The 12,960-nt window shown below is 41.7% G+C and overlaps 1 long non-coding RNA gene across 1 annotated transcript; it reads right to left on the bottom strand.

Moving 5' to 3' along the window:
• Window positions 1-290: 290 nt before the first annotated feature.
• Window positions 291-1,891, bottom strand: LOC141371615 (uncharacterized). The gene is made up of 3 exons (XR_012376705.1): window positions 1,806-1,891; window positions 1,091-1,314; window positions 291-406 (listed from the first exon to the last, which is right to left on the bottom strand). It is a non-coding gene; the product is annotated as an uncharacterized lncRNA (long non-coding RNA).
• Window positions 1,892-12,960: the final 11,069 nt, after the last annotated feature.

The raw sequence follows: 12,960 nt of genomic DNA, 5'->3' as shown, positions 1-12,960 counted from the left end.
ACGACGTTAAAAATTAGAAAATGACTAGAAGTCAGTCTGGAAGAGATTGATATTTCAGTTTTAAATCCTTCTTGGAAAAGCTTTGTAATCCTTAAGACATAGGTGTTTCTGTTTTTTGTTTTCTACACATACCAAAAAAAAAAAAAAAGTGTTATTCAAGAGCTTTATTTCAAGTCAGCCCCAGTGTTTACAACAGACCAGTGGTGTGTGGGAATACAGTCTGTAATCCAAGGGGCCTCCACAGGAAAGCAGCCCGCTGATCCTACCTGATAACCAGGCTTCAGGCATTTATAACCACTGAAGCCTGATGGAATGAAATCTAATTTCTCTTTGGCCGGCTGGGTTGTAACTGTAGACTTTTTCAATAGTTGAGGAGAAAGATCCTGAAGGTTCTTTGACTTTTTATCTAGAAAAATATTTGGTTATAGTAAATTCCTTATCAAGACAGTTTAAGAATAGAACCTAATGGCAACAAACAGAACAAAGAATCCAGCAGAAATGGAAACTGCCATTCTAGATGTCTGCTGAGTGGTTTACATACATGATAATTTTTATCTTGGCAATATCCAAGTCAGAGAAGAGTTACTTTCCCCTTTTACAAATGAAGAAATAAGGTTTAGAGAATGTCCAGAAATTGGGCCAAAATCGCTCACCTATTAAGTGGCAAAGTGAGAAGGAAACCGAGGCAGCCCAGGGGCCATGTTCCTGACCCCCAGCTACCCTCCAGCCCTGAGACAGTTGGGCCAGCATTTGCTACGGTGTGCATTGTTCTGGCCCTTAAGGAATTCACAGGTTCAGGGAAAAACCAGGACCATGAATAACTATTTGAGGGTGAGCTAGCACATGCACGCACGTTCTCTTTCTGTACACGTGTGTGTGTGTGTATTTTTAAAGTGAATTATTGATCATAATAGCTTACTATGTGGTAGGCACTCTTGTAAGCATTTCACACATGAACTCATTTAATCCTCACAACACCCTATTATTAACCCCCATTTTACAGACAAGGAAACAAGCTTAGAGAAATCCAGTAACTTGCCAGCGCTATGTTCTAAACCCCATTCTGTTTTGCCTTAGAGAAGAAGCTCACCAAGTGGAAGAGCAGATCGCGGGACGTCCTGACCATGGGCCCCGTGTGCACAAAGCTTGGTGGTAGGAACAGCTGAGAAGTGTGATGGGCTTGCATTTAGGACACAAAGCAGGGTTGTGGAGAGAGGTGTCCTGGGGCTGTCACAAGATTGGTGGCTTTTCCAGCAAGGAGCTGCAAGGAGGCTTGTGCATTCTGGGAGGTGTGAATTAGCTGCAGACTGGCTCCTGAAATTAAAATAACAGGGTCACTAAAGAAAGTAGGTAGAGGTGCTGGCTTTGAACAATATCCCAACTGAGAAGGTGCCTTAACAAGCCAGCAAGGCAAGAAATAGGATGGAAACAGTGGGGCCAATGAGAAGATTCTAGAAACCCCTGGGCAGAGAGAGGGAGAAGTCACTCAGCACGGGAGAGAGCCGCATCAGTGCATTTAGACCCACTCGGCAGGCAGCTTCAGAGAGAGCCAGGGGAAGCACTGTTTGAGGAGTCGAAAAGGCAGGTAGAGATCACAAGAGCTAGGGCGGCCAATGAACCCGAGTTCGGGCTGAGGATAAGGGAGGGTAAAGGCAAGCCCAGGTGATGAAAAGAGGCCCAGGACAGGTGTGCACAGCTGGTGGCAACAGCTTGGCCAGTCATTGATGGGGCTCCTCCAGGAAAGCGAGGAGAACCCTAGTAAATCCGTAAAACATATCCAGTCCCCTTACTCTTGTTTTCTTTACCTTACGGCTTCTCACAAAAATTTCCTTCTGAGGAAAATTCAAGGTCGGTCTTGCTTAAGCGAAGGGAAAGGAGGTCACTGCCCCCCTCCCCCGCCGAGACTGCCCCTAAGGCCAGGGCGCAGAGGCAGAAGGGGGGCGCTCGGCCGAGGCTGGACCTGATCCGCCCCTCCTTCCCGAGGCTTCTTTCCTCATGCCTCCCCCACCGCCCCACGCCACACACCACACACCACCCATGGCTGAAACAAGAGCAGCCGAGGCAGGTGGACCGTGAAGGGTCCCCCAGAACTCGAAGGCACTCTCTGGTTCAGGCCCAGAGAGGGGCGTCTGCAGCATCTCGCTTCCGGTGACGCGCGCTGCCATCGCTACGGTAGAGAGCAGGGGCCTCTTAGGGGTTGGGGAGATCGATGAGGGCGAAAGCCAAAGTGGAGTGCGAATGACATTTGAAAAATCACTCCGATCACAGTGCGGCGCTGACCCGTGGGACCAGGCACTGCAGCTCCCTGCGGGGACGTCAGAGTCCCTATGTCCCCATCACCGCAGGGCAGGCAGGCTGAGACTCGGGCTGCCACCCTGAGCTGGGCTTCCGGCGGAGGCCTCCTCGGCTGGCAGTCGGCGTGAAGAGCCCCGGGCGGATGAGGAAGTTCGCAACCACAGCACGCACAGAATTTAGGTCCCTGTGGAGGCCCGGCCCTGCTAAGCTTTGGGCAAAACAAAGTGCCTTTGCAGCGCCCCTCTGCGGACTTGACCTACCCTGCCGGCTAACTGAACCGAAACGCACGAAGCATGGCTGTGAGGCGCACATTCACATGTGTGGTCCGGCAGCCGGGCTGTGAACAAAAGTGTGACCGCCGGGGCGGTCACGTAGCCTCTCCCAGCCTCAGCGTCTCACCCGTGGAGTGAGTCCCCGTGGCATCTGGGGGTGCACCTGCCGTGTAGTGTTGCCCAGTAGTGTTACTTGTTGCTCCCTTCCTTGGATGGAAAGAACGGACCCCTAAAAGTCCTTCCTGGTGTTGATGATGGGAAAGCCTTGCTCGGGCGTCCCCCAGCCCAGGAAGGGCCCCACCCCGTGAGCTTTTGCGGCTGGACTTCTGCTCAGCGTTCGGGTCCGCCGGGCACCGCTGTCCTTCCTCGTGTTCCTCCAGCACACACTCATCTTCCAGGAGTTTCTCGGCCTTTTGGCTAAATCAAGTGGGGCGCAGCCCTTTGAAAGGTCTCTTGGAAAGGCTATCTTGCCTCAAGCACCATATGCCGGCTTTCTAACAGGAAAGCTTTACTTGAAAATTCTACTTGTTTATCACTTGCAACAGGTGCGGCCGCCCTGAAGCCTAAGGCGGAGCGATAAAACAAAGCTTTGCCTCCTGTGAGCAAATAACAGGTGCCGGTCCGCAGATGGGGCCTGCGGTGAGGCTAGAAATTATATGGAGAAAATAGGAGAAAAGGCCTCTCAGAAGGGGGATAGGAGCCTCTACCCTCAGCCAGGCACCAGAGAATTCTTGCTGCCTCAGGATAAAGCAGGCGCGAGCGTTGTCTAATTTCTTGAGGAAGGCACAAGATGCACATTTGTAGATTATACTGTTCCATTAATTATAGGAACACAGGGAGGTTTCCATAGTGAGAGTAATCCTCATAATTTGCCAGGTCCTTCAGTTACCTAGTTGGGCCTGTTGGTCATAGAATAGCACTGAGCATTGAAGACTTGTCTTTGCAGATAAAATCTTTTTTAAATTTCCGGAAAAGAAACAGAAGCAATAGGAACATTGTGATTTTTTAAAATCAAAGTCCTTGGAAAGCCTTTGATTTTTTTTTTTTTTTTTAGAGAGAGAGAGGGAGAGAATCTTTTTTTTTTTTTAAGATTTTATTTATTTTACAGAGAGAGAGAGAGCGCACAAGTAGGCAGAGTGGCAGGGAGAAGCAGGCTCCCTGCTGAGCAGGGAGCCAGTCGTGGGGCTCATCCCAGGACCCCAGGATCATGACCTGAGCCGAAGGCAGAGCTTGACTGAGCCACCTAGGCGTCCCTGAGGGAGAGAATCTTAAGCAGCCCAATGAGCCCAATGCAGCACACGATCCCACGACCCTGAGATCATGACCTGAGCCGAAATCAAGAGTTGGACACAACCAACTGAGCCACCCAGGCGTCCTGGAAAGTCTTTGAATTTTAATTGAATTTTGATTGCCTTAGAAAAAGTATACCTTCTCATTTACTGTAGCCATTTATTATACATCATAAAAAAAAAACCCTTAGATCAGTCAATAGTGTTGTATCTAGCAAGTTTAAATTAAATTGTATAAATTATATCAATTATATTTGATAATTTTTTTGCAGTTTGATCATAACTACAATCTAGGGTACTTACGTGTCGAGAGTATAAAACTAAAAGATACCTTTGCTTTGGATTCAGCTTTACCTGGATTCTACTTCTAGCTTGATGATTTTGAGCCAGTTATTTCCTTCTCTCTGTAATAACACATCTATCTTGCAGGGCTGTTGCAAAATTATATAGAAATTGGAAGTTTTTCCCCTTCAACTCTTATTCCTTATACTTAGAAATCATCTTAAATTATTTTCCTGAATAAGATGCTAATAGTAAAAAGAAAAAAAAAAGTCAAAATAGTACAAAAGTGTAAGGTGAAAATACATCTCCCTCCCACCCTGATGCCATCCCTGGGCTTCTCCCAGCAACTTCTGTTGCCGAGGTATGGTGTGTGCAGGTGCAGAGAGGTTTATGCATATATGAACATACTCTTTCATACATACCTTTATCATTGTTAGCAGAATATACACATTGTCCTTCCCCCAGCAAAAATCTCTTCTGCACATAGTCTCAAAACGAGTTATTGATTGGTCACCAATCTCTTAAATTTCCTTTAGCCCAAAAGTTAAAAAAAAAAAGGGGGGGTACATTTTTCAGGCCTTCTGCCAAACGAAAGAACCCGTACCTTTATATCCACATAAGAGGGCCACAGGTGACAGTGGGAATCTGGTTAACCATAGCAACAAATTAGCACAGGTTATTTTAAGAATAAATATAACATCATTGAAGAAAAGTTTATATCATTTAAGTCCAGAAACCTCACAAAGGGACTTCATAAATACTGTCACAAGATGCCCTAACGGTTACATTTGTAAGCAGTTAAAACTTGTACTTTTGTGAATGCTTCCTGTCTTCACCTTAACCTGACAAGTTTCTCCTTAAGTGGCTCTACTCTACAGAACTCTGGTCCCATTTTGCATCTGTATGAACAATTCCCTTAATTTTACCTAAAATTTCTCCTCACAAAAGCTTGCACTTTCAGAGCATAGATAGGTCTCTGTTTGCTTTTTGCTAGAACTGCATCAGAAAATAAGTACTTAACACAATTTGAGACCAAGGATGTAGGAAGCAGGGGCGCCTGGGTGGCTCAGTTGTTAAGCGTCTGCCTTCGGCTCAGGTCATGATCCCAGGGTCCTGGGATCGAGCCCTGCATCGGGCTCCCTGCTCGGCGGGAAGCCTGCTTCTCCCTCCTCCACTCCCCCTGCTGTCTCTCTGTCAAATAAATAAATAAAATCTTAAAAAAAAAACAAAACTAAGTATATAACTACTCTACCTTAAAAAGAATATAGGAAGCAATAGGTGGACCACAATTTTCTTCCTGCCCAGTATTTGGAGATTATTCCACATCAGTGCATATGGATCTGTCTGCCTCATTCTCTTTAATATTGATAAATACATTGTATATTGAATCAGTTCTTAGTTGATGGACATTTCAGTTGTTTTAAGTCTTTTATAATCCTTACAAAGGCTGTATAACTACCAAAACAAATGATACACAGAAGTAGCAAGTGGTGGTTAATTTCTAGCTTCTTGTCTTTGTCTGTTTCCCTTTTTTTTTTTTTTTAGTTTATTCACTTTTTTAGTAATCTTTACATCTAACATAGTGCTCAAACTCATGACCTTGAGATCAAAAGTCACACACTCTTCCGACCCAGCCAGCCAGGCACCCCTCTCGTCTGTTTCTTAGTGGAAAAACCCTCTTTATTTCCTGTTAGGGGAGTTCCAAGTTAAAACTATCTGGAGACGGGGCGCCTGAGTGGCTCAGTCAGTTGAGCGTCTGCCTTCAGTCAGGTCTATGGTCCCAGGGTCCTGGGATTGAGCCCCATGTCAGGCTCCCTGCTCAGCGGGGAGTCTGCTTCTCCTTCTCCCTCTACCTGTTGCTCTGCCTGCTTGTGTGTGCGCTCTCTCTCTTTGTCTCTCTCTCTCTCTGTCAAATAAATGAATAAAATCTTGAAAACTATCTGGAACAAATTAGTGATGTGATTGGGATAGTATGCATCTTCATCAATTCAGTTCTATAGAGTGTTTGCTGGCATAATGTGAAAAGACAGAGATAAAATATATGTGAGTTGTACCCATAAATGTATGGCCTAATTGGGGAAGAAAGACAGAAAACAGCAAATAGGGCAGCACACATAATCAAGTACTTATATTTTTCAGAGAATTACAAAATCTTCTCTATTTTATGTTTTAATTGCATTAATCACTTTCAAGATTCTTAAGCCACACGAAGGGGAGCTCTAAGCCATTGTTAATAAGTTGATCACATTTCTGCTTCTGGTAATGTCATACTAGCTTGTTTTAGTTAAACATCATATCAAGCACAACCAGAAAATATGGAAAAAGCATTTTTTTTATGTTCTGTTTTAAGGCATTGAAGAGTTATCAATGCGGTGAGGACCTGAGAAGCCAAGAGCCCAGAAGAAAGGGAAATGCAGGAGTATGAACCCAATGTTCAACATGGCTTTTCTTTTTGAGGCATTTGCCAATTCATAAACAATGGCTGAGAAGTGACCAGAATGTGGGGGCTAAATGACTGATGAGGAGAGCTCAGACAGTCTTACTGGACTTGTGAGACATAACGTGGAGTTCAGAGCCCACCAAGAACACTGAGCCCTGATAAACACCCTAGGCTTTTCACTGGGATCCCCCAAAGGGCTATACCCTTGGACTAGATAGAGGTTGAACCAGAATTTAACTAACCCTCTCAAAGACTGAAGCCTAACTTTGAATCTGCTTCATTTCTAATTGGATTGAAGGATATGCCATAGCCTAAACATGATATGTGGAAATCCTCCAGAGGAAGATACCACCACGAGCAGCCTCAGATCTCTACAGTCTTCATATGTACTGTCCAACAAACCATCAAAAATACCAGGCATACTAGAAGACCAAACAACCAAAAAAGAGGAAAAATGCATAGAAATAGACCCACAGAAAGACAAATATCAGAAATATCAAACAGACTTTAAAATAACTTTAAGTATGCTCAGGAAACTGATGACAAGATGGATAATTTCAGAAATAAATGGAAACGCCAAAAAAAAGTGAATGGAATGTGAGGACTGACAGTAAGAACCCCATAGAAGGTTTAACATCAACTTAAACATCACTGAAGAAAAGATTTGTCAACTGGATTACAGGTCAGGGGAATATATTCAACCTGAAGCATAAAAGGAAAAGGGAAGGAAAATTTTTAAAAAAGGAAAAAAAAACACACAAGAGAATTTAGATCATGATGAAAAAAATCTAACATACATGTAATTCAGGTCGGGTCATAGAAGGAAAGAAGATTGAAGCAGAAGCAATATTTGAAGAGAAAATGGCTGAGAATTTTCAAAAACTGACAAAAGAAATCAAACCACAGATTCAAGAAAAATGCACCAAGATACATCACAGTAAAACTCAAAAAAAAAAAAGAAAAGAAAAACTTTAAAGCAGTTAGAGAAAAAAAGATATATCTTTTTAATTGAGAAAAAATTCACGTAACATAACCACTTTAAAGTGACAATTGGCATTCAGGGGCGCCTGGGTGGCTCAGTCGGTTAAGCGTCTGCCTTCAGCTCAGGTCATGATCCCAGAGTCCCAGGATCGAGCCCCACATCGGGCTCCTTGCTCAGCGGGAAGCCTGCTTCTCCCTCTGACCCTCCCCCCTCTCATGTGCTCGCTCTCTCTCTCTCTCTCATTCTCTCTCTCAAATAAAGTCTTTTTTTAAAAAAGTGACAAATGGCATTCAGTATATTCAGTGTTGTATGACCACCACCTCTATCCAGTTCTAAAAAGTCTTTATCACCCCAAAAAGCAAACCCCTACCTCATTCTACCCTCCCCTCCAGCCCTCGGAAAATACCTATCTGTGTTCTGTATGTGGATCTACCTACTCTAGATACTTCATATCAATGGAATCATAGAAATTATGTGATCTTTTGGTCTGTCTTCTTTCCCTTAGCGTAATGTTTTTGGAGATGATCCATACGGTAGCATGTATCAGTATTTCATGCCTTTTTATGGCTAATAGTTCAATGTATATGTGTATGTATATATACAATAATTTGTTCATCCATTCATCCATTGATGGACATTTGAGCTGCTTCCACCTTCTGGCTATTGTGAATAATGCTGCTATGAATTGGTGTACAAGAATCTGTTTGTGGGGCACCTGGGTGGCTCAGTCGTTAAGCGTCTGCCTTCGGCTCAGGTCATGATCCCAGGGTCCTGGGATCGAGCCCTGCATCGGGCTCCCTGCTCAACGGGAAGCCTACTCCCTCTCCTACTCCTGCTGCTTCTGTTCCCTCTCTCGCTGTGTCTCTCTCTGTCAAATAAATAAAATCCTTTAAAAATAATAATAAAAATTTTTAAAAAATTATAGCCATTTTTAGTGAATGTGAAATGGTACCTCATTGTGGTTTTAATTTGCATTTCCCTAATGACTAATGATTATGAGCACCTTTCATGTACTTGCTGACCACTTGTATGCCTTCTTCAGAGAAATATCTATTCAAGTTCTTTGTCTATTTTTTAATTAGCAATTTAATTGTTTGTCTTTTTGTTCTAGAGTTATAAGAATTCTTTATATATTCCAGATACTTGGCCCTTATCAGATATATGATTTGCAAATATTTTCTACCATTTTATAACTTATCTGTTCACTTTCTCAATAGAGTATTTCAAAGCACAAGTTTTTAATTTTAATGGATTGCAATTTGTCTGCCTTCTTTGGCAGCTTATGCTGTAGGTGTCATATCTAAGAAACAGTTGCCTAATTCAAGGTCACAAAAACTTCCAAGGGTTTTGTAGTTTTAGCTCTTATATTTAGGTCTTTGATCCATTTTGAGTTAATATTTGTGTATCAGTGTGAGATAAGGTTGAATTTCATCCTTTTGCATGTAGAGATCCATTTGTCCCAGTACCATTTGTTGAAGAGGTTATCCTTTCCCCCATTGAATGGTCCTGGCACCCTTGTTGAAAATCAATTAAGCATAATAGATGAGTTTATTTGCACACTCTCAATTATATTTCATTGATCTATCTTGATGCTAATGTCACACTATATTTATTACCATATTTTTGTAGTGGCTTTGAGATCAGGAAGTATCAGTCCTCCAGCTTTGTTTTTCCTTCTTCAATATGAGATATGTTACTTCTAAAGCAGCAGAAGACTGACAGTTTGTGTCTTGACAAAAACAATGAAAACCAGAAAACAGTGAAGTGAAGTGTTGGGGGAAAAAACCTGCCAACCTAAATAACCTACAAAAAAATTCATCAAAAAATAAATATGTATAAAATAATTAATTCACAGGGATGAAAAGTACAGCATAGGGAATATAGTCAATAATATTGTAGTAAGTTTGTGTGGTGACAGATGGTGACTGCACTTCTCTTGGTGAGCACAGCATAATGTATAGAATTATTGAATCACTCACTATGTTATACACCTGAAACTAAGATAACATTGTATGTCAACTATGCTTCAATAAAAAGTAAATGAAATGCTTCATTCCAAAACTAATTTTTAAAAAATAAGACCTTTTCCAACAAACAGAAATACTGAGAGGGAATTCCTCAGGCAGAATGACAATTATCCCAGACAGGAACACAGAGATGCAGGAAGAATAAAGAGCCACAGAAAGGGCAGATATGCAGGTTAACCTAAATGACAGGTGATGTATAAAACTCTAATAGTGATATGTAGATTACCTGACATCAGTTGCACAAAAGATGGAAGAAGATAAAAGTGCTTCTGAGATATTTGCATTGTCCAGGAATAAGTAAAAATACTGATTTATATTAGACTTTAATAAATCAAAGATAGGGCGCCTGGGTAGCTCAATTGGTCAAGCATCTGACTCTTGATTTCAGCTCAGGTCATGATCTCAGGTTCATAAGATAGAGCCCCACATCAGGCTCCGCGATCAGCGGGAAGTGTGCTTTAGATTCTCTCTCTCCCTCTCCCCCTCCCCCTCCACACTCACTCTCTCTGTCTCTCTCTAAAAATAAATAAATCTTTTTTAAAAAGAATAAGATAAAATAGGGATACCTGGGTGGCTCAGTCGGTTAAGTGTCTGCCTTTGGCTCAGGTCTAATCCCAGGGTCCTGGGATCGAGAGAGCCCTGCATAAAGCCCCCCACTCAGTGGGGAGTCTGCTTCTCCCTCTGCCCTTCCCCTTACCTCATGTGCACGTGCTCTCTCTCAAGTAAGTAAGTAAGTAAGTAAGTAAATAAATAAATAAATAAATAAATAAATAAAATATTTTTAAAATAAATTAATTTTAAAAATCAAAGATACATGTTGTAATCAGGGTGATGACTAAAAAAGTAGGAAAATAGTCTCTAGGCTAGCATAGCCACTAAAAGAATAAGAAAATAATATATAATAAACTTTAGAGGAAAAAACAGTATAATAAATTTATCCAAAAGAAGAAGAAACATTTTTTTAAAAGCACAAAGGAACATGGAACAGGAGGGACAAATAGAAAGCATTAATATCATAAATTTAAATCCCAATATGTCAGTAATGAATATAAAATGATGATTAAATATTCAAATATAAAGATAGACAATTTAAAATTTGTAAACACACACATACACACATACATCTATGTATATGTGACACCTGTTTAATATAAGGAGACAGGAGTGTTGAAAGTAAAATAATAGAAAAATATATTCCATGTAAACACTAACCAAAAGAAAATCATTGTATAAATATCAGACAAAATGTGCTTTAAGACAAAGAAGGACATTTCATAATGATGAAAAAGTTAATCCATCATGAAGAAAACAATTCTAAATTTTGTGTACCTAATATATCCTTAAAACATATGAAACAAAAATTGACAGACCTCAAAGGACAAATAATTCCAGCATCATAGTGGGAAATTTAAACACACCTTTTTAAAAAAAAAAAGATTTTATTTATTTATTTGAGAAAGAATGAGAGACAGCACAAGAGGGAAGAGGGTCAGAGGGAGAAGCAGACCCCCCGCTGAGTAGGGAGCCCGATGCAGGGCTTGATCCCGGGACTCTGGGATCATGACCTGAGCTGAAGGCAGACGCTTAACTGACTGAGCCACCCAGGCGCCCCTTCTTTTTTGTTTTTAAGATTTTATTTTTTTAAGTAATCTCTACACCCAACTCGGGGCTTGAACCCCAACCCCAAGATCAAGAGTCGCATGCCCCACCAACTAGCCAGCAAGGCACCCCTCAGGTAATATATTTCTAAAAATCTTACAAGTCAGAGGTGCCTGGATGATTCAGTCGGTAGAGCATCTGACTCTTGACCTCAGGGTCATGAATTCAAGCCCCACATTGGTCATGGAACCTACTTTAAAAAAATAAAGGGGGGGTGCCTGGGTGGCTCAGTCATTAAGCGTCTGCCTTCGGCTCAGGTCTGGTCCCAGGGTCCTGGGATCGAGCCCCGCATCAGACTCCCTGCTCTGCAGGAAGCCTGCTCCTCCCTCTCCCACTCCACCTGCTTGTGTTCCCTCTCTCGCTGTGTCTCTCTCTGTCAAATAAATAAAATCTTTAATAATAAATAAATAAATAAATAAATAAAGCTTATAAGTCGGAGAAGAAATTTCAGTGGAAATTATCAAAACTTGTGTGATGTAGCTAAAGCCATTTAGAGGAAAGTCTGTGACCTTAAATGCATATATTAGAAAAAAGGCTAGAAGTCAATGTTGTAAGAATTCCTCCCAAATAAAGACCAGCAAACTAAATCAAATGAAAGAAATAATAAAGATCACAAATGAACTCGGTGGGAAACAAATATACAACAGAAAAAAAATCAACCAAGGACAAAGTTGTTTCTTAAAAAGACTATTCATAAAGCTAACAAATCTCTGCGATCAAGAAAAAAGACCCAAATGACCAATATCAGGGTTGAAAAGGGGCATCACTATAGAGCCTACACACATTAAAAGAAATAATAATACAAAGTTTATAGAAATAGAAAGTAGAATGGTGGTTATTAGGGGCTAATGGAAGGAGGGAGAAGGAAGTTGTTTAATGGGTATAGAGTTTCAGATTTGCAAGATGAAAAAGTTCTGGAAATATATTTCACAACAATGGGAATATACTCAACACTACTGAACTATACACTTAAACATGGTTAAGATGAGAGACACGTGGGTGGCTCAGTCAGTTAAGCACCTGCCTTCAGCTCAGGTCATGATCCCAGGGTGGTCCTGGGATGGAGCCCCGCACCAGGCTCTTTACTCAGTGCAGAGCCTGTTTCTCCCTCTGTCCCTCCCTTATTCATGCGCTCGCACGTGCTCTCACTCTCTCTCTAACACATAAAATCTTTTTAAAAAACGGTTAAGATGGCAAATTTCATGTTCTGTGTTTTTTACAACAGTAAAAATAAACTATAAAAGGATATTATGACAAATTTATGTTAGTAAATTCTGATATTTAAATGAAATAGACAAATACCTCGAAAAATGCGAAGTACCAAAATTGACAAAAGAAGAAATAGGAAGGCTGAATTCCACATCTAGGCAATAAATTAAATCAATAGTTTAAAACCTTCCCTCAGGGCTCAGTGGGGAGTCTGCTTAAAGATTCTCTCCCTCTGCCCCTCCCCCCACTTGCATGTGCTCTCTCACGCGCTCTCACTCTAAAATAAATCAATTATATCTACAAAAATTACTTACAAGATACACAGAATAGGAGTGCCTAGGTGACTCAGTCGGTTAAGTGCATCTGCCTTTGGCTCAGGTCATGATCCTGGGGTCCTGGAATCGAGCCCTGCATCGGGCTCCCTGTTCAGGGGAGAGTCTGCTTCTCCCTCTGCCCCTCCCCCCACTTGTGCGCTCTCTCTCTCTCTCTCTCTCTCTCTCTCTCT

The sequence above is a fragment of the Callorhinus ursinus genome, unplaced genomic scaffold (genome assembly GCF_003265705.2).
Source record: "Callorhinus ursinus isolate GAN/ISIS: 27379988/994484 unplaced genomic scaffold, GSC_fseal_2.0 scaffold81, whole genome shotgun sequence".
Lineage (NCBI taxonomy): Eukaryota > Metazoa > Chordata > Mammalia > Carnivora > Otariidae > Callorhinus > Callorhinus ursinus.
This window is presented reverse-complemented; position numbering and strand designations above follow the sequence as displayed.